Source organism: Callospermophilus lateralis, chromosome 7, assembly GCF_048772815.1.
Source record: "Callospermophilus lateralis isolate mCalLat2 chromosome 7, mCalLat2.hap1, whole genome shotgun sequence".
Classification (NCBI taxonomy): Eukaryota; Metazoa; Chordata; class Mammalia; order Rodentia; family Sciuridae; genus Callospermophilus; species Callospermophilus lateralis.
This window is the reverse complement of record NC_135311.1, coordinates 88,593,426-88,618,270: the sequence shown is the minus strand read 5'-3', so window position 1 is coordinate 88,618,270 and position 24,845 is coordinate 88,593,426.

The window sequence follows — 24,845 nt, the reverse complement described above, 5'->3', positions numbered from 1 at the left end:
TTCTTTTGGGTCAACCAGTGTGTTTTTCCCTGTATGTTATTCTGTATGAATAATGCATTCACATTTACAGTTTCATACTTCCTTTTTTATTAAGTCTTCAATGGCACTGCAAAGCTTCTGAATTAGAATGACGCTTATCATTCTCAGAGACATGTTTCCTTGAACCCTTTGGGTTTTCTGAAACACAGTATTAATATGTAAAATATTAATAAATATGTAAAATATTATTTTAATATCTGTACAGAACTCTCTACATTTAAAACATGGTAAACCCTATACTTCTGGATGCCATTAGGAAAGAATATATGAAAAATGTCAGCAAGAATAACAGTTGAATATTTGACACTGAACATGTGCTAGAATCATTTTAGGGACAAGTTTAAATTAGAAATTCTAGCTAGAAAAGGGTCAGCTTTCCCAAGGAGATGAGTCAATAAAGAAGAACTCGCTTCTTCTATAATATTGAAACTGTGGTGAACAGAAGTAAGTATTTTTTAAAATCTGAATATGGAAGTTATGTTTTTTCTTTGAGTTCTAAGTGAACCTTTGCTGTTCGGTGTCCTACTTAATATAATGGAAAATATCAATAGCATATAAATCATTTGACTTCTTCACACAGCAAAATATAGGATCCTCAAAATTTGGTTTGATGGTGAACATGCACACCTTGCTTGTTTTACCATACTGACCCAAATATTGAGACATCATTAGTAAGTATTTACTTTTTATTTGGAACTTTCACATGTGTGCTGAAGTCTCATGCCATCAATTAAGATTCTAAAGGTAATTTGGCTAAAGTTACTAAAGAGATACTCAGTCCAGGTTTGACTTCACATATATTTAACATAGGCGTATTAAGCATCTGCCATATACTGTGTACATGGATAAGAAAATTACTATGTTAGTGCATCCCAAGAGTGAGCTGGGGTTTAGATATGGTTTCAGGTAGTATGTGGAGACGGTATTAAGAGACACTGCATCATGACATGGACAAGCTCTTTTCAATTCCCTTTTAAACCTTTCAACTATCATCAAATAGAATATTTGAGTTTGATGTCTCTATATCTTAAGCTCTTCCTTAATACTCACATATATCTTGTATTTTGTGTAAAGGAGAAACATCAGTCTAAGAGCTTGAGGTACACAACAATATTATTACACTTTAATACAATGAGTTTTGTCATTGTATTTTGGGATTTCATTCTAAATCAGAACAAGAGATACTATTTTCCTTTAGAATAAATTTAAGCTCCAAAGTACGAAGTTCAAGTTCAAGGAACATTAACAGTGCAGGTACTATACCAACATGGAATAATTTGTGGATTGCTACAGAAAGGCCTTGGTAGTCAACACTGGACAGCTGTATCTTTTGCTCTTGAGGACCATCGTTTGACCTACTTTGCCTTCTGCCATGTGTGTCCTGGTGGTTACACTTCTAATCCATGTGTTCTGTTATGTACTACTGGAGATACAGAGATATGGATCATCACCACCCTGGAAGTCCATGCTACATGGGACATAAGTGATAGAGATGAGATTTATATGAAAAGACAAAATTTTAAAAAGAAACAAATGGGTTAAACATATATTAAACTGTGCTTTGATTGCATTTTTTCATCAAACACAAGAGCTGAATGTGCCTGTGGATTTGTTCCATGACACTACTATGATGTACATTTTTAAACTATAGGTTTTCATTTCATTTCATTTCATTTACAAAGTCACTATCTAAATCACCATACTTTGGGCACTTTGAAAGTGGAGATGAGGCAGATTTGGATAGTATATGCTATATATAAAGATGTGTATTATTTTGGGGTCTGATTATGCTTCTGAATTACAACATGGCTGAAGAAAGGGAAGAAATGGGGGAAGGAAGGAAGGAAGGAAGGAAGGAAGGAAGGAAGGAAGGAAGAAAGGAAGGAAGGAAGGAAGGAAGGAAGGAAGGAAGGAAGGAAGGAAGGAAGGAAGGAAGGAAAGAGAAGGTAAAGAGAAGGAGGGGAAGGTAGGCAGGCGGGAAGGAAGGAAGGAAGGGAGGGAGGGTAGGGAGGGGAGAGAGGAAGAGGGAGAGAGAGAGAGTAATTGGGTGGGAAAGGATACAATACTGAACACACCAGACCTCCATAAATATTTTCCGATTGTGATATTCTGGTCTCCATTAGAAAGAAAAAGGACCTCATGTCTTTGCCATGAAGAAAATGAACAGCAGAAATGAGAATCAAACTCAGAAACCTTGATTTCTACACTCACTCTTTTTTTAACTCATGAGTGAAAGCAAACTCCCCCCAAAATGCTTCAGTTAGACTATGAAGATCAAAAGATTTTGAAACCCCTGGAACTAGTACTGAGGAGAGACATTGACCTTTGAGAACTGATTTAGGCTCTTAGAGCGGCAGTTTTCCTCAACTGTTCAAATGGAAATGTTAATATTTTCCTTCTTTGTCTTATGGGTTTGCTTTGTGACTTAAAGAAAACACTGTACATGAAATCAACTTGAAATTCTGACCAATTATAAAAATATAAAGCGTAATTCAAATTGTCAATTTCTTCTTTTTTAAAAAAATATTTATTTTTAGTTGTAGTTGGACACAATACCTTTGTTTATTTATTTATTTATGTATTTATTTATTTATTTATGTGGTGCTGAGGATGAAACCCAGGACCTCGCTCAATGCGAGCGCTCTACTGCTGAACCACAACCTCAACCCCTGTTTATTTCCTCTTTAGCATCCATTTTGACTGCAGATTTTTCTTTGGGCTAAAAGAGAATTTTTTTAACAGAATTTTTCTTAAGTAGTTACTTTCTATATGAAATGGCAAACATATAAAAATGGCAATCTCAAAGGTTTTAATCAGTTTTTCTTTTGCCTAAGGAATCATGTTTGTGTTTCATTCTAAAATACCAAAAGAAAAGAGTAATTCATTTTTTAGAATATCTAGACAATTTTGCCTTTGATTTGAGATGTGGGCACTCATCTTATCCTTGTGCCGCAATTAGAATCAAGCAAATCATTAAGCACTCCTAAGAGGACATCCTATGTGAATTTAAATAGCTTATATTTTTAGTTCACTTTTCCCAATGTTAAACCAGTGCACCAAACATAAAAAGGCATTTGTAGGTCAAGTATTTGCCTGACCAATTTCTTGATAACCCCCTTTTTTTTTCTTTTTCTGTATTTCTTTCTCTTTTCCTTTTTTTTTTTTCCTATGGGTAGTGTGGGAGTGAAAACTTAACATTTATCTTGTCCCCTTAGGTAGCTGCTATATTCTTATAGTTATGAAATTTTAAAAGAGAAGAAAGGAAGAGGGAGGAAGGAGAGAGAGAGAGAGAGAGAGAGAGAGAGAGAGAGAGAGAGAGAGAGAGAGAGAGAACAGGAAAGAAGGAATATTTTCTTTAGATTCCCATAACTAAAGAAAAGGTAATGTTTTGATGCCAAGGCTTCAATTCTGGGAGGAAAATACTCAAAAGAGTAGAGAAAATCTTGTACAAACATATAAGAGCTAAGAAGAATATTTACTTTCCTGCCATGTTCTTGGAAATGCTAAGGAATGGCCCTTTTATTGTTATTTTTATTTTGCAGTAGTTCTCCTCATGCTCAGTTTCGCTTTCTGTAATTTCAGTTACCTGTGGTCAACTATGCTCTAAGAATATCAAATGGGGCATTCCAGAAACAAATAATTCATGAATGTAGAATATATTTCATTACAATATATTTTTAGATATTATTAATTTTGTACTGAGCCCAATTTATAAGTGAAACTTTATAGTAGAACTGTATATAAGTAAAATATATTAACCTCTTCTCTAGCCTACCTTTTTCTCATGCACAATAATAGTTCTCCATCCTTACTAACACTATTTGCAATACTATTCTCTTAAATTATTAAATGAATCTTCTCATGGCCAAATGCCACTTTTGTATTTAGATGTGATGTATTTGTGGTTTTAGGTGCCCATTGGCACATTTGGAACTCAACTCCTACCAATAAAGAGGGAACTACAGTACAACATTTATTTATTTATTTAGATACCAGGAATTGAACCCAGGAGCACTCAACCACTGAGCCACATCCCCAGCCCTATTTTATTTAGGGACAGAATCTCACTGAGTTAGCACCTCACTTTTAGCTGAGACAGGCTTTGAATTCGTGATCCTCCTGCCTCTGCTTCCTGAACCTGTGGGATTATAGGCATGCACCACCACACCCGGCAACAGTACATTTAATGTCATCTCCCTTCATTGTATTTAATGCTTAAAAGTCTCTTGTTTTCCTTGTAAAGTTTCAGAAGAATATCATTAAAAGTATTCTTATCAATACTGAATCATGTTCTTTTGGGGGACTTCTGGTATGGTATACACTTACATTTCACTGAAGTAAGAAAGTGTGTATTTCCATTACTTTTCTTTTTTTAATTTTATTTCATAGCTTAGTAAAGGGGGTGATATGCCGCAGAGACATAATAAAATGCATGAAACAGTTAATGATGTATGAATGAGAGAGAACAAATTTAAAACAAAGCAATATATGCCAGTTTCAATGTTTAATTTAATTGAAAATCACATATGAGTACTCTGCCTGCTATTGTTAACACACAGAATTCAATGCTGTAAATAATATGAAATTATTAAACGTTCCTCAAAGAACAGTTTCAATATCAGTGACACATACCATCATGGTGTCTTTAAGTAATCGACATCAAGGGTTTTTTTTTAAATTAATATAATTGTGACATTATGTACTCATTATTAGGAATGCAATGATTAACCATACTAACTAGTTTTCTAGCCTTTTTTCCATTTTGCAGAAATTCACAGGAAAAAGTCTTCCTGTATGAAGCTTGGTACTAGTAAAACATGGAATTTCTTCACTGACACTACCAGAACATTTGTAATTATAAGCTACACATGGAGCTTAAATTTATTGCATTTTAGTCTGAAAACCATTAATTTTTCTGTCCCTGATTATTGAGGAACCAGGTGTTAAGATGGTCAATCAGGACAATGAGCCAAACTAAAAGTTACAATCAAGCCTTTATTCACTTACTGAGATAGTGCAATCAAGAGGCAAAACTTGGCACAGGCTCCTGTTTCTTTTCTTTTTTTTTTTTTTTTTTTCCTGTGGAATAGCATCAGGCGAGGGTCAGATGGATCTGCACAGACAAGGGGAGGCAAAGGGATGGTAGTAGGGTTGGGAACGGTCTCACTACCAAAGATCCTGGAACAGAAGGCTCCTGAAATTTTATGATCCGTGGTCCAGGGTAGGGGAATGGGAAAAGGCTAAGAGTAGAAAAATACTTGAATTGAATTGAACAAAAATACCTCAGCCCAAACTGAGTTTGAGTGAGGTACCATGGCTAGAATGCAGGTATGTATATGAGCTGGGTGGCCCAGGGAGGGGGCTTGAGTCTTTGACTGCAACTCCTTCCAGAAACCTGCAATGCACTGGCTGTGCACCAAATCTTGTGAGATAAGTTTCCCCCACCTGAGGCAACACATTATACTTGCCTATAGTTGAGTCAGAAATACTACATATAGGATTTGAGCTGGAGGCAGAATCCCCACCCCACCCCCGATCTGTCACCAGCACTGGGAATTCTATTGTTCATCTATACAAACTCCCTTTGATTAGTGTTATACATAGAATTCTTGGCACTTGGCTCAAAAATATCATTCCTTTTTGTGCACTCACCATCTTTCTGACACCTAACCTCTGTGAGCCTTCCTTTCTACTGCATATCACTTTATTTCACAAATAGCAGGATGAAGTACCATCTTTGTGTTGTTTTGGTACAGTCCCAAGTCAAAACATATCAACCTGTCATCTTTAGCCTTCCTTCTTATACACTCATTTCCATCCACACTAATGTATTAAAATTTTCTTTAATTATTGAATGGATCTTCTCATGGCCAAATGGTACTTATTTTGGCCAACTCGGTTACCTAGAATTCTTTCTGTTACTTCAGTTGCTGACTCCCTCCCTTGTCCGACCCATCCCTCACTTAGCATTCCTGTACCAGGCTCTGAATGATCCTCACATATTGCTTTTCCTGCTCTGTTCCTACTTCTGGCCTACACTGTTTGCTGTAGCCATCAAGCTTGGCTCTCTAGACATTTGCACCGTCCAACCACAACTTGGCTGTGAACTCTTGCTTGGCAACTACCTTGCTCATCCCTCATTGGATTTCTGGCTCACTCTCCTCAGTGGCAGATCCAGGCTTTAGCCTTCCACTGCTTTTCTTTCCCCCACCTTGCTCCTTACAGATGACAATTTCTCTGTTCATTCAGTGAGGCATGGATTTACTCTCTACTTTATTTGAAATCCTTTACCCTTCTCTGTAATACACACACACAACAAACAAACACACACACACACACACACACACACACATATACACACACACAAAACACACACACACACAAACCTGATATCTCTCTTTTTCTCTAGAGAAAATTTTAGGCGAAATTTCTGAATTTACATGGTATATTCACATCTAAATTAAAATCTATTATGAAGAAATAATAGGATCTGGATTTATATGCAAATCTGAAATAATCCACCATAATAAAAAGACCAAAAAAAAAAAAAAGAGATAGACAATGTTTTTCAGACACTGGGATCAGGTTACAAAAGACGGTGGTGATTCATGAAAGACAGGAAACAAAGTAGATAAGCCCCATAATAACCCAAGCTTAGTGGCTTGAGAGTTTCCAGGCTGCAGCTCAGGGAAGAAAAATTCAAGTAGAAACCAGCCAGATCCTGAGTGGAGAAACTGAAAAGACCTGACAGAGTACCAGAACCTGCATGAAGAAAAACACTCTTGAGATCTGCAGAGGATCCCTCTCAAGTACTCAACTGTGTAATGATCAGTGCTTGCAGATAAAGAAACAATTTGAATTTGCGGTGAGGAGGTTACCTTTGCACACATTCAAAGCTGGAAATAGTACTTTTTCCTACCAGTTTAAGTGGAAAACATAATTTACAGGGCATTGGGTAGAGTAATCAAGAAAATCTTTCCCAAGTAGTGGGAAATAGCCCTAATATGAATACTGCTTGGCAACCATCTAACAAAACATGCTATCCAGACCCAAAAAGATAAAACTATTTCCAAGTCGGTAACTGTCTCTCATTTTTTTAAAAAACTAAAGAATAAGTAAAACTCACAATGTGTGGCATCTAAGCATAATTATCAGGTACACAACAAAATATCTGGAATATATGACCCATAATGAAAATAATTAAAGTGGACCCAAAATAGACATAGGTATTAAAATTAGTAGAAAAGTACATTACATTAGTTATTACAACAGTTGTGAATATCCTCACAATTGGAAAGATATTTAAAAGGACTAAGTTGAAATTATGAAGATTAGAACTACAACGACTGTGATAAAACATACTAGATAAGATTAATAGAATATTGAATATGGCAGAAAAAATTTTTAGTGAATTTGAAGACATAATAGAAACATCCAACTGAAACAAAGAGAGATAAAGGAAGACAAAATAAATTGGAAAACATCAGTAAATGGGGAGACAATTTCAAGGAGCCTAACATGTATGTAATCAGAGGACCTCAGATGCGGGGTGAGAATATAAACACACAGACCAAGAAAACTCAAGGCACCCAAACATAGTCACTATGTGGAAAAATAAACCAAGGCACATTATAATTACGTTACTCAAAAAATTGCAAAAAAAGAGACAATCCTAATATCAGCCAGAAGAAAAAAGACACTTCATATACAGAAGAGCAAATTTAAGGATGACAGCAGATATCTCTTTGAGGGCAATGCAAGTGAGAGGAAAATATAGCACCATCTTAAAACTAAGGAAAAGAATTGTTAATCTACTATTTTTTTTTTATTCTTTTGGTACCAGGGACTGAACCCAGGGAACCTTCATCACTGAACCACATCCCCAGCCCTTTTCTACTTTTTTATTTTGAGACAGAGTCTTGCTAAGTTGCTTAGGGCCTTGCTAAGTTGCTGAGGTTGGTCTCAAACTTTTGATCCTCCTGCCTCACCCTCTCGATTCACTGGGATTACAGGCATGTGCCTCCAAGGCCTGCAGTCAATCTATAATTATACACCAGCAAAAATATACTTCAAAAGTAAAGGTGAAATAAGATAACTTTCAGACATAGAAAAGTGAAAAATGTCATTACCATTTGATTCACTATGAAATATTAAAGGAAGTCTTTCAGGCAGAGTGAAATGATAAGCAAAAGAAATCTGGAGCTACACTCATGAATGAAGATGCTAGAAAAGATAACCATGTACGTAAACATAACATTATTTTTTTAATTGTTTAAATATCCTTAAAATAAATTAACTTTTTTTAAAAATAACAGTATTTTGTGAATTCTATTACATGTCCATAAGTAAAATGTATGACCTTAAGACCAGGACAAAAGCATGTGACAAAAGCATACTGTCCTCAACACCAAAAATGTTGACAAGGATGGGAACAATAAGAAACTCTCATTCATTGATGGTGGAAATGCAAAGTGGTACAGTTGCTTTGGAAGACAGTTTTATGACAGCTTCTTACAAAAGTAAACATATTACCAGAAGACCTAGCAAGCACTTTCCTTGGTATTTACCAAAAAAGTTGAAAACTTATGTTCACATAAAAACCGGCTATACAGACATTTATGTAGCTTTATTCATCCTTGCCAAAACTTGAAAGCAACCAAGATGTCTTCCAGTAAGTGAATGAAAAAACTGTGGTACACTCAGACAATGGGATATTATTCAGCACTCAAAAGACATGATCTATTAAGGCACAAGACATCATGATAGAAACGTAAATGTGTACTACTGAGTGAAGAACCCATCTGGTATGGGTACATATTGTATGATTCCAACTACATGACTTTCTGAAAAAGGCAGAACTATGGAGACAGTATAAAGATTGCTGGTTATTTGAAGGTGGGGGAAGGGAGCAATAAGCAGGAAGAGCAAAAAGGATTTTGATGATACTACAATACTATATACAAGTCCTTATACGTTTGTTCAAATCCATAGAATTTATAACTCTAAGCATGAATCCTAATGATAACCATATGTCAATACAGTTTCACCAGTTCTAACATATATACCAATCTGATGAGGATATTGATACTAGGACAGGCTCTGTGTGTAAAGGCAAGGAATCTATGGGAAATCTTTGTACCTTCTGCTCAACTATGCTGTGAACCTAAAACTGCTCTGAAAAATATAGTCAATTTTTAAAAATTATACTATCCTAAGATTTTATACTAGGCATGAAATAGGATAAACTGAGTTTGGGGTATATTTTAAGTAGTTAAATACGTTGTTGGGTCTCAGATAATGACACCCCAAAGTACAACTTGTTGGCATTCTGATCATTTTGAACTAAAGCAGATTGGCCTCAGAAGAAGCTACAGAAATAGAGTCTCTATCTGACCTTCTCCTGCACTCCTATCTCACATCCATCTTTCTTGCATTGAAATGATTCATAGAAACCAGAACTATTCTTCCTCAAGCCAGGTTCTAGAAACAAAAAATATTACTCTAACCTTTCCCTGCCTCTCTGTGTAAGAGATGACCATAAAGAAATTCTCTGACCTGCCTTGTCTGATAGTAAGTCACAAGACCATCATTCTAGAAGGGATCCTGCCTGTACCCAGAGGAAAAAATTGCTACACAGAAAGGTCAAGAATAATTTGAACAGAGAGGTCTTGTTAGGTTCCCTCCGTAGTCAACTACCACTGGATCACACCTTTTGCTCCAATCACATTTCTACATGGCTGTTTATTCCTCACTGAATTTAAGCGTAAGATGTAATTTTTCCTTAGTTTCTGGGGTTTTCATTTCTGAAGACTCCTGGGTCCATCTAAAACTTTGATTAAATAAATAAGTTCCTCTTGGGTCTTATTAGCCTATGTTTTCTTATAGAAGTATTGCCATGACAGTTATGAAGAGGAAACAATTTATCACATCTTACCATCCCTCAATCTATACTACACTGTATGCAACCACCAGAAAAGATAGAGTTATAGCTGATAAGACAGCAACACAAACAAAATGGAATCATAAAAGAAGTTCAATGCATCCAGAAGAAGACAGAAAAAGAGAAATAAAGGGAAACAAGAAAAGATGGAATAAATATAAAGACCACAGACTTCTACTTGACAATGTCAATCGTCACACTGATGTACCCTCAGCTTAAAAGATAGAAATTGTTGTACTGGATTTAAAAAGCTAGACTTAACTATATTCTGCCTATAAGACAACCATTTTAAATTAAAATGTTCCAACTCCAGATAACTTCTGGTAAATCCTAAGAAACATTTAAGAGGAAAAAAGCTCATTCAATACAAACTTTTCTGCAAATTTGAAGAGGAAGACAAGATACTTTGAAACCCATTGTACAAACAAGGCTCATGATAGATGTTAGGACTGTGGCACATAGGAAGTATTTATTGAATCTTCCAAAATGATTAGAAACAACTTAATTATTTTTCAGGAAAATCTTGTTGATTTTGTATGTTTGTAGGTTAACAATACAGTGCTGTGCCTTGAAATAATGACTCGTGTCTTTGTTGTTAGCCATAAGCCAAATATTCTAACCAAAGAAAAAGCCAGGAAGATAACAAATTTTAAAAAGCACCCTAGAAAGAATGTCAGCTATGAATTTGTTAAATATCTATAGTATGATTCTAAAATCCTTGCTAATTTATCATTCACTGAGAAGCCTTTTAAAGGTTATTGTAAAAATGAAGTGATTTTTCTTGATAGAAATTTTGTATATCATTTCTTTAATGCAAGTTACTCCAATTACCATTTAGCTAATGAACCCTTCAAATTTCATTTGCATAATTGGTGCCAATTTTGACAAGAGGAATTTATCCTGCTGTGATAAAAGCATCATCGGACTCGCCAATAGAGTGATGATTATTTAGTTTAAAATCAGCATGGACATGCCACTAAACAGACAGGCAGCAATGCTAGCTTGTCATTCTGGGTTTCTAGAGCTCATGCTTTTCTTCTGTTTACAGAGTCTGGGACTCAACATGATTGATGATACCCAATGTTAAAATTACCACCAAGGAAGAAGCTTTCATTTAAATGGCATCTTCGGACAACTAGAACACTCTGATCTTCAAAATGAACTTTCTCTTTTTCAAGGGCGAGGACATTTTTATGTTTGGCATCTGTGTAGTGGTGACTCTTTGAAGTGTCTCTTCATAATTCCAACTCTGCTCCAGGGCCATGTATTAAATTGCATACTAGACATATTCACCTGGTTCCCTGTAGTAGGCTCTGTGCTGTGCTCTCTCCATATATTACATCATCTTTTCTATATCCTTGTACAGGACATAATATCATCCTTATTTACACACGAGAAAAAAAACAAGATCACAAGTAAATTCCAATTCACACAGCTGGTAAGAAGAAAGATGTGGGATTCAAATCCAATTATTCCGTGTCGTAAGCTATTTTATACTGCCTACTACTTTATTACATCTGAGAACTAATCTGACTTAAAATTGAGTTCCTAGACCAAATAGTATTTGAGATCATGGTTTTAGAAAGCAAAAAAAAAAAAAAAAAAAAAAAAATATATATATATATATATATATATATATATATATATATATACACACACACACACACACACCATCCTCCCACACCCGTTATATCAAACAAAAAAGTCAGCTTTACTCTTTGCTTTTCTCCAAGCCATCAACCAGTTTGCAAAGGCTGAGTTTCGGGTTTTTCCTTAAATAGAATGCAGCCTGATTGCTTGGGGAATGAAGTAGTGGTTAGGTGAAGGAGCATACTAGCTACAATTGTTCTAAAACTGATCACTCAGACCAGAGCAATCTAAACAATTTGTACAGACTCCTACATTACAATTATGGTGATTCAGAATGATCATATGGGTACAAAAAAAAATTGGCCCATATCATCAAAGTACTCATCCATGTCTTCATCTGTCTTGTATATACACACCTAGGTCGATGAAATATAACTGAGTTTGATTACTGGGGCAAGGAATCAGAGTGTAAAGTTGAGATAATATTTCTTGTGTCTTTATTAAATTCTTTAAACCCAGTTTCCTCCTGGAATTGCTATGTGGATTAAATATAGTATGACAAAATCAGTGCTAATTGTGTTTCTGTATAACACAATTAATCATAAAGCACAGATTCACTCTTTTTGCATTGATTTATGGATGCTAACCTAAGAGTCCTAAATACTACTGGGTAGAAAGTCGCCATTATTATAACTAGAGAAATGTGTGAAATAAGGAAAAACTGCATTTGAAAAAGAATCAGGAACTTACCTTGAAATCAGAGTTCCAGTAATCAGGGGAGTTTCAGGAATTTGACATTTGTTAAGTACTGATGGTGTGCTAGAAAGAGTGTGCAAAATGCTTGATTTGTTTTATTACATTTACCCCCCCAAGGATTTGCTCCATGCCTGTGGTCTATGTTTTATTTTCAGGCATGGTGCTGAAAACATGGAAGCTTGTGATGTCAATATTATTTTGTCTTTTTTCTCATTTTTAAATAACTCTAAGTAATTTTTTTTCAGGATTTCACCTGTGATAGTTAAAAATTGAACCTGAGTTTCTGTGACTACAAAAAAACATTTTCTCGAACCTTACACAATGCTGTCATCCACATTCCTAGAACTTCTCCTTACCAGAAAAGTGAAATTAGTGTGGATGGTATCTGGCGGGAAAAAAAAAGATTCAGGTTTAAATTTTTATTCTATAAATCATTAACTTTATAATTATGGGCAAGTCCAACATCATGAGTCTCAGTCTTAACCAGTATATTGAAAAAATAAATTTTCCAATTCATCTGTATTGCAGTGAAGATTACACCAAAAAAATGTATGGAAAGTGTGTGGTATGTTATCTTGTTCTCAGACTTTAAAAGGGGGCATTTATTATCTGATTTTCAAAGATTGAACACACTGATGTTGTGGCAAGGAATCACACTGTGGCAAGTATCACACTGTATTCTCAGCATCTAGCTTAATATTATAGACATATGAGAAATGTTTGGGGCATAAATAATGAATACATGAGTGAATGGTGTCTGCAGGTAGCCAAAAGCCATATATCTATCACAATATGTTTTTTTCTTGCTGAGATATATTCCTTTTATTAGTGATATTTTCCCTTATCTTTTTAGTTCTGAAAGATTCCTGCTGTGAGGTAATATTAATAATGCTTCACCTTATGCTTTTAAAAGCATATCATGCCAAAGGATATAACAGGAACTAGTAAACACAAATCATATTTAAACAGGACAAGAGAAAATGATCAGTTCATACAAAAGGAAAGAACATTAAAATTGTTACAGGATCAAAATTATCAGAGATGTTTGAGTAAATTCTGATTTTATAAAATAACCCATGGAAGAATATTCTTTTTAAAAAAACTTCTAACACATAAAGACGTTTAGACTTATACTTGGAACAAATCTTCTAATTTAGAAATGAAACAGATATGATATAGAGAGGCATTCAGATAAACACAGAATTGTTCTAATGCAATTGGGCACAAAATTATGCATGGAAAAATTGAAATTGAAAAATGCTACTATTTTAGAAAATGCATAGTTATATTTGACTGACACTGATGGGAGATATTAGTATGTTGCCTTTTCTCTAAAAATACATGCGTAATGATACTGAGATTGATTTCATATTATGGTCTATGAAACATTATGTCATTTTATGCTGCTTACATATAGATACGTTATTAAAATTTAAAAAATAAAGCAACCTTTTTTTTAAATAACAAAACTTTTACATACCTAGCTTATGTCCTATTAATCCTTTGCCAGGTCTCACAAGTTGTGGTAGGTTAGATTGGTGCTCCCAACGTTCAAATCCCTCCTTTCTATGACATGTATGTATTTGACTCTTTACTTTGGGCTTTTCCAGGTGGCTTTTTTGGTCAGTGAGTTTTGTGTAAAAGCAATGATATGCCATTTTCAAGTGTACAGCTTAAGAGTAGCGGTGTCAGATTCAATAAATAAAAATATAGGGTGATCAGTTGCATTTGAAATTCACATAATCAACAACTTTATTTTCAGCACAAGTAATATTTTTAGTATAAGTAATAGCACATGCAATATTGGGGATATGCTTATATTAAGATATATTCATTGTTTATCTGATTTTTAAAGTTAACCAATCTCTTTCTTTAAGAAGTATGTTCAATCTGCTCTTCTTCAAGGACATATCTCACAGCTGTATCTATGTCTTACAAGCGGCCATAGAAACATCTTCCCATGTCATACCTTTATTGTCACACTCACCACTTAATCTTGTAATCAAGTTTTTAATTATTTTCTTCTTTCTAGTTGCTAAAGGCTCTGCTTGATACAGAGTGGTTCCTCAATAGGCGATTGTTAAAATGTTCATGAAATACTATCTTAAGGAAGAATGGGAAAGCCTATGCTTACTTACATTGCAAAGTCCTGAAATGAGAACACTGGTACTCTCTTTTGACAGCACCAGAAGTTTACATAATTGTTGGCACAGTATAACTAACCCTTATGGCTTTTGGTCAATATGTCAGAATATTAATTAACAATTATGTTATTTATGAAGTGGATGCAATATTTTAACATTTACTAAAATATATGATTAAAGTTGTTATTTTCACTTTTGTTCAATATTTTAATCATTCTTAAGAGACACTTTTGTCTTTGAAGAAAACATCTAACTACGGGAATATTTATCCTTGTAAGATATGTTTGATTATAAATAAGACCCCAGATTGTAGCTGGATGGGTGAATTAGGGAAGGAAAGACTGACAATCTGGAACTACAGTAAACAGGAGCTGGAAGTGCCTTGAAGTTGGGTTCTCTTTGGAGATTTGTTTGAAAGATCTCAACCAGGGTTTGCACCAAACCACTCTATTACTCAAGAAAAGTATTCCATTTGAATTTTTTCCTAGTGGGAAATGGTGAATCAATATTTTTCAAATTAAAAAAAATGAACTGAGTTGAAAAATCCTTTTCCTAAAACTCTTTTATCCAGAGTTCTTATGTTACTGCTCAGGGGAAGAGAAAGAGGTCTAACTTTGAAAATCTCAATAAATAGTAATAATTGCATTTCCAAATGCATTTTCCATCTTCTCTTTTCATGCCGCTTCTTTTTCATTGCCCTCATAAGCACTTTTCTAACTTTGTTTATTAATCTCCCATGTACAGCATCAGAAAATGGGGCCAGCTCACAGATGGAAAGTTAGAACTTGGGCCAGACAGCTAATGTATTCATCTTCTGTCTCCAGAGTTAGTCAAGTGTGTCCAGCTGGTTTAGCATAATAGGAGACTTATTAATACAACATAGCATCATAATCAGTGAATTGAGACTAAATTTTCTTTCAACAGAAAGGAAACTGTACAGTGTTCCACAGACTCTCTGGGGAAAAGCACAAACCAGTTCAAACTTAGGATTCCTCATCATCTAACAGAAAGATTTTCATCACAACAAGCATAACAAACATTTGCCTGCAGTGCATCTTACCTCCATTTTCCTTTGAGGAGAGTTCATGATAGCTACCCAGGGCAGTTTTTAGGCACTTGAAAATAAATAATGTTCCAATCTAAATACTTTGAAAGTGATTTGCGTTCTATTGTGCCACAAGGTAGATGTTTTAGCCAGCTTTTTCACTGCTGTGACAAAAAGACAATTGACGAGAATAATTTTAGAGGAGGAAAAGTTTATTTGGTGTTATGGTTTGGATATGAGATGTTCCCCCAAAAGCTTATGTGTGAGACAATGCAAGAAGGTTCAGAGGAGGGATGATTGGGTTGTAAGAGTCTTAACTCAATCAGGGATTTAATCCCCTGATAGGGATTAACTGAGTGGTAACTGAAGTTGTAGTGTGTGGCTATAAGAGGTGAGAATTAGGGCATGGCTTTAGGGTATATATTTGTATCTGGAGAGTGGAGTCTCTCTCTCTCTCTCTCTCTCTCCATGTGTGCTTCTTGATCACTCTGATGTGAGCTGCTTCCTTCTGCCAACCTCTCCGACCACAGCCTCACTTCGAGCCCTGAGGAATGGAGCCTGCCTTCTATGGACTAAGATCTCTGAACCTGTGAGCCCTCAAATAAACTTTTCCTCCTCTATAGTTGTTCTGGTCAGATCCTTTAGTCATAGCAGCAAAATAGCTGACAAAAACATTTGGTGCTCATGGTTTCAGAGGTCTCAGTCCATAAATGTCCAATTTCTTTGCTCTGGGCCAAAGGTGAGGCAGAACATCATGTTGTGTGTCAGAGTAAAGCAGGTCTGGACATGGCCACCAGGAAGCAAAGAAAGGGGTGGGGGTGGGGGAGAGAAATAGAAAGAGAGAGGAAAAAAAGACAGGTCTCCCTCACCAAGGATAAAATATAAACCCAAAGGCACGATCCCAGGGACCCACCTCTTTCAGCCACCCCCTACCTACTTATAGTCACCATCCAGTTAATCTCTATCAGGGGATTAATGCACTGATAAGGGTTAAAGCTTTTATAAACCAATCATTTCACCTCTAAACTTTCTTGCATTGTCTCATGTATGAGTTCTGGGGAAAACCTTATATTGAAACTCTAACAATAGAAAACCTAGGACACAAAATTTACAAATGACGTTTAAAAAAAATCTGATTTAAATAAGGGCTCATTCATTTGCCATATAATTCACAGTGAATTTCTTGAACACAATTGTCCAATTATGAAAAGAATTCTTTACATCTACCAGCAGATGTGCTCCGTGAAGTGGAGAAATGAGACAAGACTAAATTGAACAAGCAAACAAAACACTTATGCTTAAAATATCTAAAGGAGTCCAGAACTTAACTTATATAGATGCATCTTCCAATTTTCAAACTCATGTCTCTGGCTTTGGTCTCCAATATGGTGATATCCATTATTCTTTACTCTTTGGAGAATTTGTTAAAAGTAAAACCTAGAAATGATCCGGGACATTGATGATTCTTGATCTAGGAGGATGAGGGATGCAATGACACTACTATTGTTGGTGGTGAATGTCAGATAGTGTCATATTGGAATGAGAAAAGACTTTAGAGGCAGTGTGGAGTGCTAAGATCAAGGAGGATAGGGTTTGAACACTAGCTCCACCATTACCGGCTTGGGCTAGCTGCTTAAATGGTATATGAAACTCTAGTCCTTGAATTATTCAGGCAGTAATTATGTGTTTACTTTACAGAATTCTCGTAAAGATTGGTTACAAGATTCAAGGTAAGCACTTAGAACCCTGACATGCAATAGAAATCTACATCAGACACTATGATTACTATGAATATTTTATTAGTAATAATGTTATTCAGATCCAGAAAAAAAAATGCTTTTAGTTCACAAGTGTGTCACTTACTGGCTTTGTAAACGCGAGAAAGATGTTAGGGCACTCAGTTTCCTTGCGTGTCATAAGGGGATATATACCCCACAGATTGTGGGGTTTAAAGTCTTCTTCAGCATTTTATACCATACTGTAAAGCACCAATTCAGTTTCCAGTGTAGCATTATATAACTAAGTGTAATTACTAATGTCTATTTGTCTTACACATTGAACATATTCTAAAGATAAGAGAGAAAGTTCAAAAAATGTTTAGTATGTTCCAATGCTCTTTCAACAAAATAGGCTAAGAAATGCACTATGTAAAATTTCAGAATTTTTGATAACTTATGTGTAACAACAAAATTGGACCTACCTAATATGTTAGTATTCATTTATTATAAAAACAATGGTGCATTACAACATATTATGAATATCATATGAAATATTCAAATAGGCTAAAAGAAAGAGGTGAATTATTTCCTCATGTATTGTTGAAATCTTACTATTAGCTTGAAGGAATGGGTTAAAGGAATTGTTTTTAGCTTTGTTTTATTTTTTTCAAGATATAAAGTCTTTCTATCACAAAAATATTGTTATATAATCTGTTAATATATTATATGTTAAATATAAGGGTATTATAAAATTCAGGAAAATAATATGACTGACTATGCCTCATTCATTTTTAAACTTGCTTTAATATTTTGTGACAAAGTAGTATAAAGATCCCATTCTGATTTCATTTTTTTAAATTCTAATTTTGCAGCAGACTTGGAACCGACAGGCAGAACAGACCCAGCAGCCCACCAGCATGGTAGACACATCACCCCAATTGGAGGAAGGGCCCAGCTGCTGCCTGCAAGGTAGGCAGACCACGCAACCCGGAGAAGGGGCCCAGCGGCCCGCCAGCTTGATAGACAGATCACCTGTGCCTGCAAGGGAGACTTTTCAACTATACAAGAGCAATATAAATATATAGGGGTAAAATTCAATAACACAACAGTTTCACCAAACAGAAAGAAACGCGAACAGTATGAAAAGACAAGGAAAGAAAGGACCACAAGCAATGCAGATCAACTCAACGATAGAAGAGGTAATATCTGCAGCAGATGGAATGTCAGATAAAGAATTCAGGATATACATGCTTCAGATGATCTGGAGTCCCAAGGAAGACATTAGACAGCAAAATTAGACAATGAAAGATCACTTTGACAATGAATTACATAAACAAATCCAAGAAGCAAAAGATCAACTATACAGGGAGATAGAGGTTATAAAAAACAAACAAACAGAAATCCTAGAAATGCAGGAAGCAATAAACCAACTTAAAAACTCAAATGAGAATACTACCAGCAGAGTAGAACACTTAGAAGATAGAACATCAGACAATGAAGACAAAGTATTTCAACTTGAAAAGAACATAGACAGCTCAGCGAGACTGTTAAGAAACCATGAGCAGAACATCCAAGAAATATGGGATAACATAAAGAGACCAAACTTAAGACTCATTGGATTATAGGAAGGTATAGAGGTCCAAACCAAAGGAATGAGCAATCTATTCAATGAAATAATATGAGAAAATTTCCCAGACTTGAAGAATGAGACAGAATCCCAAATCCTAGAAGCCTACAGGATGCCGAATGTGCAAAATCATAAGAGATCCACACCTAGACACATTGTAATGAAGATGTCCAACATACAGAATAAGGAGAGAATTTTAAAAGCTACAAGAGAAAGGAAGCAGATTACATTTAGGGGTAAACCAATCAGGAAAACAGCTGATCTTTCAACACAGACTCTGAAAGCTAGAAGATCCTGGAATAACATATTTCAAACGCTGAAAGAAAATGGGTTCCAAACAAGAATTGTGTATCCAGCAAAATTAAGATTCAGGATGGAAGATGAAATTAAAACCTTCCACGATAAACAAAAGTTAAAAGAATTTGCAGCTAGAAAACCATCTCTTCGAAACATCCTCGGCAAAACATTACAGGAAGAGGAAATGGAAAATAACAATGGAAACCAACAGTGTGAAGTAGTACAGTAAAGGGAAAAAATAATCAAAGAGGAAAAACAAACCATGTTAAGTAACATAAATAAACAAATATGGCTGGAAGAACAATTCATATCTCAATAATAACCCTAAATGTTAATGGCTTAAACTCACCAATAAAGAGACACAGGCTAGTAGAATGGATCAAAAAAAAAAAAGATCCAACAATATGCTGCCTACAGGAGACGCATTTGATAGGAAAAGACATACATAGACTGAAGGTGAAAGGTTGGGAAAAATCATATCACTCATATGGACTTCGGAAACAAGCAGGAGTATCCATACCCATATCAAATAAAATAGATTTCAAGCCAAAGTTAATCAAAAGGGATAAAGAGGGACACTACATACTGCTCAAGGGAACCATACACCAACAAGACATAACAATCATAAATATATATGCCCCAAACAATGGTGCAGCTATGTTCATCAAACAAACTCTTCTCAAGTTCAAGAGTCTAATAGACCACCATACAATAATTATAGGAGACTTCAACACACCTCTCTCACCATTGGACAGATCTTCCAAACAAAAGCTGAATAAAGAAACTATAGAACTCAATAATACAATTAATAACCTAGACTTAATTGACATACATAGAATATACCACCCAACATCAAGCAGTTATACTTTTTTTCTCAGCAGCACATGGATCCTTCTCAAAAATAGACCATATATTATGTTACAGGGCAACTCTTAGACATTATAAAGAAGTAGAGATAATACCATGCATCTTATCTGATCATAATGGAATGAAACTGGAAATCAACGATAAAAGAAGGAAGGAAAAATCATGCATCACTTGGAGAATGAACAATAGGTTACTGAATGATCAATGGGTTACAGAAGACATCAAGGAGGAAATTAAAAAATTCTTACAGATAAATGAAAACACAGACACAACATATCGGAATCTATGGGACACAATGAAACAGTTCTAAGAGGAAAATTCATTGCTTGGAGTTTATTCCTCAAAAAAAGAAAAAACCAAAAAATAAATGATCTCACACTTCATCTCAAAATCCTAGAAAAAGAAGAGCAAAAAAACAGCAAAAGAAGTAGAAGGCAAGAAATAATTAAAATCAGAGCTGAAATTAATGAAATCGAAACAAAAGAAACAATTGAAAAAATTGACAAAAGTAAAAGTTGGTTCTCTGAAAAAATAAATAAGATCGACAGACCCTTAGCCAAGCTAATGAAGAGAAGAAGAGAGAGAACTCAAATTACTAGCATACAGGATTAAAAAGGCAATATCACAACAGACACTTCAGAAATACAGAAGATAATTAGAAATTATTTTGAATCCTTATATTCCAATAAAATAGAAGATAGTGAAGGCATCGATAAATTTCTTAAGTCATATGATCTGCCCAGATTGAGTCAGGAGGATATAGACAACCTAAATATACCAATATCAATTGAGGAAATAGAAGAAACCATCAAAAGACTACCAACTAAGAAAAGCCCAGGACCGGATGGGTATACAGTAGAGTTTTACAAAACCTTTAAAGAAGAACGAATACCAATACTTTTCAAGCTATTCCAGGAAATAGAAAAAGAGGGAGAACTTCCAAATTCATTCTATGAGGCCAACATCACCCTGATTCCTAAACCAGACAAAGACACTTCAAAGAAAGAAAACTACAGACCAATATCTCTAATGAACCTAGAAGCAAAAATCCTCAATAAAATTCTAGTGAATCAGATACAAAAACATATCAAAAAATTGTGCACTATGATCAATTAGGATTCATCCCTAGGATGCAAGGCTGATTCAATATACAGAAATCAATAAATGTTATTCACCACATCAATAGACTTAAAGATAAGAACCATATGATCATCTCGATAGATGCAGAAAAAGCATTCGACAAAGTACAGCATCCCTTTATGTTCAAAACTCTAGAAAAATAGGGATAACAGGAACATACCTTAATATTGTAAAAGCTATCTATGCTAAGCCTCAGAGTAGCATCATTCTGAAGGGAGAAAAATTGAAGGCATTCCCTCTAAAATCTGGAACAAGACAGGGATGCCCTCTCTCACCACTTCTGTTCAACATAGTTCTCGAAACACTGGCCAGAGCAATTAGACAGACGAAAGAAATTAAAGGCATAAAAATTGGAAAAGAAGAACTTAAATTATCACTATTTGCGGGTGACATGATTCTATACCTAGAAGACCCAAAAGGGTCTACAAAAAAACTACTAGAACTAATAAATGAATTCAGCAAAGTGGCAGGATATAAAATCAACACGCATAAATCAAAGGCATTCCTGTATATCAGCGACAAAACTTCTGAAACGGAAATGAGGAAAAACACTCCATCCACAATATCCTCAAAAAAAAAAATAAAATACTTGGGAATCAACCTAACAAAAGAGGTGAAAGATTTATACAATGAAAACTACAGAACCATAAAGAGAGAAGTAGAAGAAATCTTAGAAGATGGAAAAATATACCCTGTTCATGGATAGGCAGAACTAACATCATCAAAATGGCGATATTACCAAAAGTTCTCTATAGGTTTAATGCAATGCCAATCAAAATCCCAATGGCATTGCTTGTAGAAATAGATAAAGCAATCATGAAATTCATATGGAAGAATAAAAGACCCAGAATAGCAAAAACAACTCTATGCAGGAAGTGTGAATCAGGCAGTATAGCGATACCAGACTTCAAACTATACTACAGAGCAATAGTAACAAAAACAGCATGGTACTGGTACCAAAACAGGCAGGTGGACCAATGGTACAGAATAGAGGACACAGAAACCAATCCACAAAATTACAACTATCTTATATTTGATAAAGGGGCTAAAAGCATGCAATGGAGAAAGGATAGCATCTTCAACAAATGGCTCCTGAAAACTGGAAATCCATATGCAACAAAATGAAACAGAATCCCTTTCTCTCGCTATGCACAAAAGTTTACTCAAAATGGATCAAGGAGCTCGATATCAAATCAGAGACACAGTGTGTGATAGAAGAAAAAGTTGGCTATGATCTACATACTTTGGGGTTGGGCTCCAAATTCCTCAATAGGACACCCATAGCACAAGAGTTAATAACTAGAATCAACAAATGGGACTTACTCAAACTAAATAGTTTTTTCTCAGCAAGAGAAACAATAAGAGAGGTAAATAGGGAGCCTACATCCTGGGAACAAATCTTTACTCCTCACACTTCAGATAGAGCCCTAATATCCAGAGTATACAAAGAACTCAAAAAATTAAAGAATAAGAAAACAAATAACCCAATCAACAAATGGGCCAAGGACCTGAATAGACACTTCTCAGAGGAGGACATACAATCAGTCAACAAGTACATGAAAAAATGCTCACCATCTCTAGCAGTCAGAGAAATGCAAATCAAAACCACCCTAAGATACCATCTCACTCCAGTAAGATTGGCAGCCATTATGAAGTCAAACAACAACAAGTGCTGGCGAGGATGTGGGGAAAAGGGTACACTTGTACATTGCTGGTGGGACTGCAAATTGGTGTGGCCAATTTGGAAAGCAGTATGGAGATTTCTTGGAAAGCTGGGAATGGAACCACCATTTGACCCAGCTATTCCCCTCCTTGGTCTATTCCCTAAAGACCTAAAAAGAGCATACTACAGGGACACTGCTACATCGACGTTCATAGCAGCACAATTCACAATAGCAAGACTGTGGAACCAACCTAGATGCCCTTCAATAAACGAATGGATAAAAAAAATGTGGTATTTATACACAATGGAGTATTACTCTGCATTAAAAAATGACAAAATCATAGAATGTGCAGGGAAATGGATGGCATTAGAGCAGATTATGCTAAGTGAAGCTAGCCAATCCCTAAAAAACAAATACCAAATGTCTTCTTTGATATAAGGAGAGTAACTAAGAACAGAGTAGGGAGGAAGAGCATGAGAAGAATATTAACATTAAACAGGGATGAGAGGTGGGAGGGAAAGGGAGAGAGAAGGGAAATTGCATGGAAATGGAAGGAGACCCTCAGGGTTATACAAAATTACATACAAGAGGAAGTGAGGGGAAAGGGAAAAAAAAAACATGGGGGAGAAATGAATTACAGTAGGTGGGGTAGAGAGAGAGAAGATGGGAGGAGTGGGGAGGGGAAGGGAGGTGGGATAGTAGAGGATAGGAAAGGCAGCAGAATACAACAGACACTAGTATGGCAATTTGTAAAACAGTGGATGTGTAACCGATGTGATGATGCAATCTGTATACAGGGTAAAAATGGGAGTTCATAACCCACTCTAATCAAAGTGTGAAATATGATATGTCAAGAACTATGTAATGTTTTGAACAACCAACAATAAAAATTAAAAAAAAATAAAAATAAATAAATTCTAATTTTGCTGTCATAACTAAAGCAGATTTATAAATATAAGACCAGCAAAACATCTCTGAGTATACATAAAAAATTAAAATATCAAAATTTATTTGCCAATTATGCAGTTTATGATAAATTTTATCTTATAAATTTCCTTGTTTACAATTGATTATTTATCAACCTGACTGCAAAGTGTTACATTTTCACATTTTTTAAAACGAAGTTCAAAATCCTCTAAACATCATTTGTAAAAATTTTACGAAGATTATAAAATTATGTTTCTGAAATATTAGAGTCTGTCTAGATTATCATTTTATATATGATACCAAACATTTTTATAGCAACTCCTCAATAAGAATATAAACAATTTAGGCATCTATTTTCCAAAGCTCTTTCCACAGATAGAGTTTTTTTTTAAAAGCAATTATTGTCTCATGTATTTTGAAATCTCACTCTTAGCTTGAAAGAATGGATTAAAGGAATTGTTTTTGCTTTGTTTTATTTTTTAAGGTCTCATAGGTAGTTGCTACCTGAAAGACATTTGTCAAACCACTTGTCAAGGATCAGCAAATTTGCAATAGCTGTCATTTATAAAACATAAAAACACATAATTCACTTTTAGGTTTAACACTTTTCACAATATTGCCAAAAGAGAGCGAAACAAATTTTGTAAAATTTGCATTAAGTTTCCATTTTATCAAATATTATTGTAATAATTTTAGTATTTTAAAATCTTTGTTTTTTAACACAATTAACCTTGTGATAATATGCTGTGAATATAAAATGTGGTAGGTTATAGTACATGGACCCTCCAGTTAAACACCACCAGTATTACCACTGTCTTGAAGAGTTTTATTCTGTAGTGAAAAATTTCTGATGAAAAGAAAGAGTAAGGATGCTAGTCTTGCTTTATTTATTAAATAGTACAAAGCTTCATTTCTTCCTCATATTTATGTTAAAAATAGATACTATGACAATACTTTCTCTCTGCTTTCAGTGGATCATTCTGTACCCTCCTGGGTATGTGACCCCCAGTTTGCAAAACAGTGTAAAAAAAACACAAGTTTTTGATGCAATCTATGTAAGAAAATTTGCAAAAGCTGGAATGTCAAAAGAA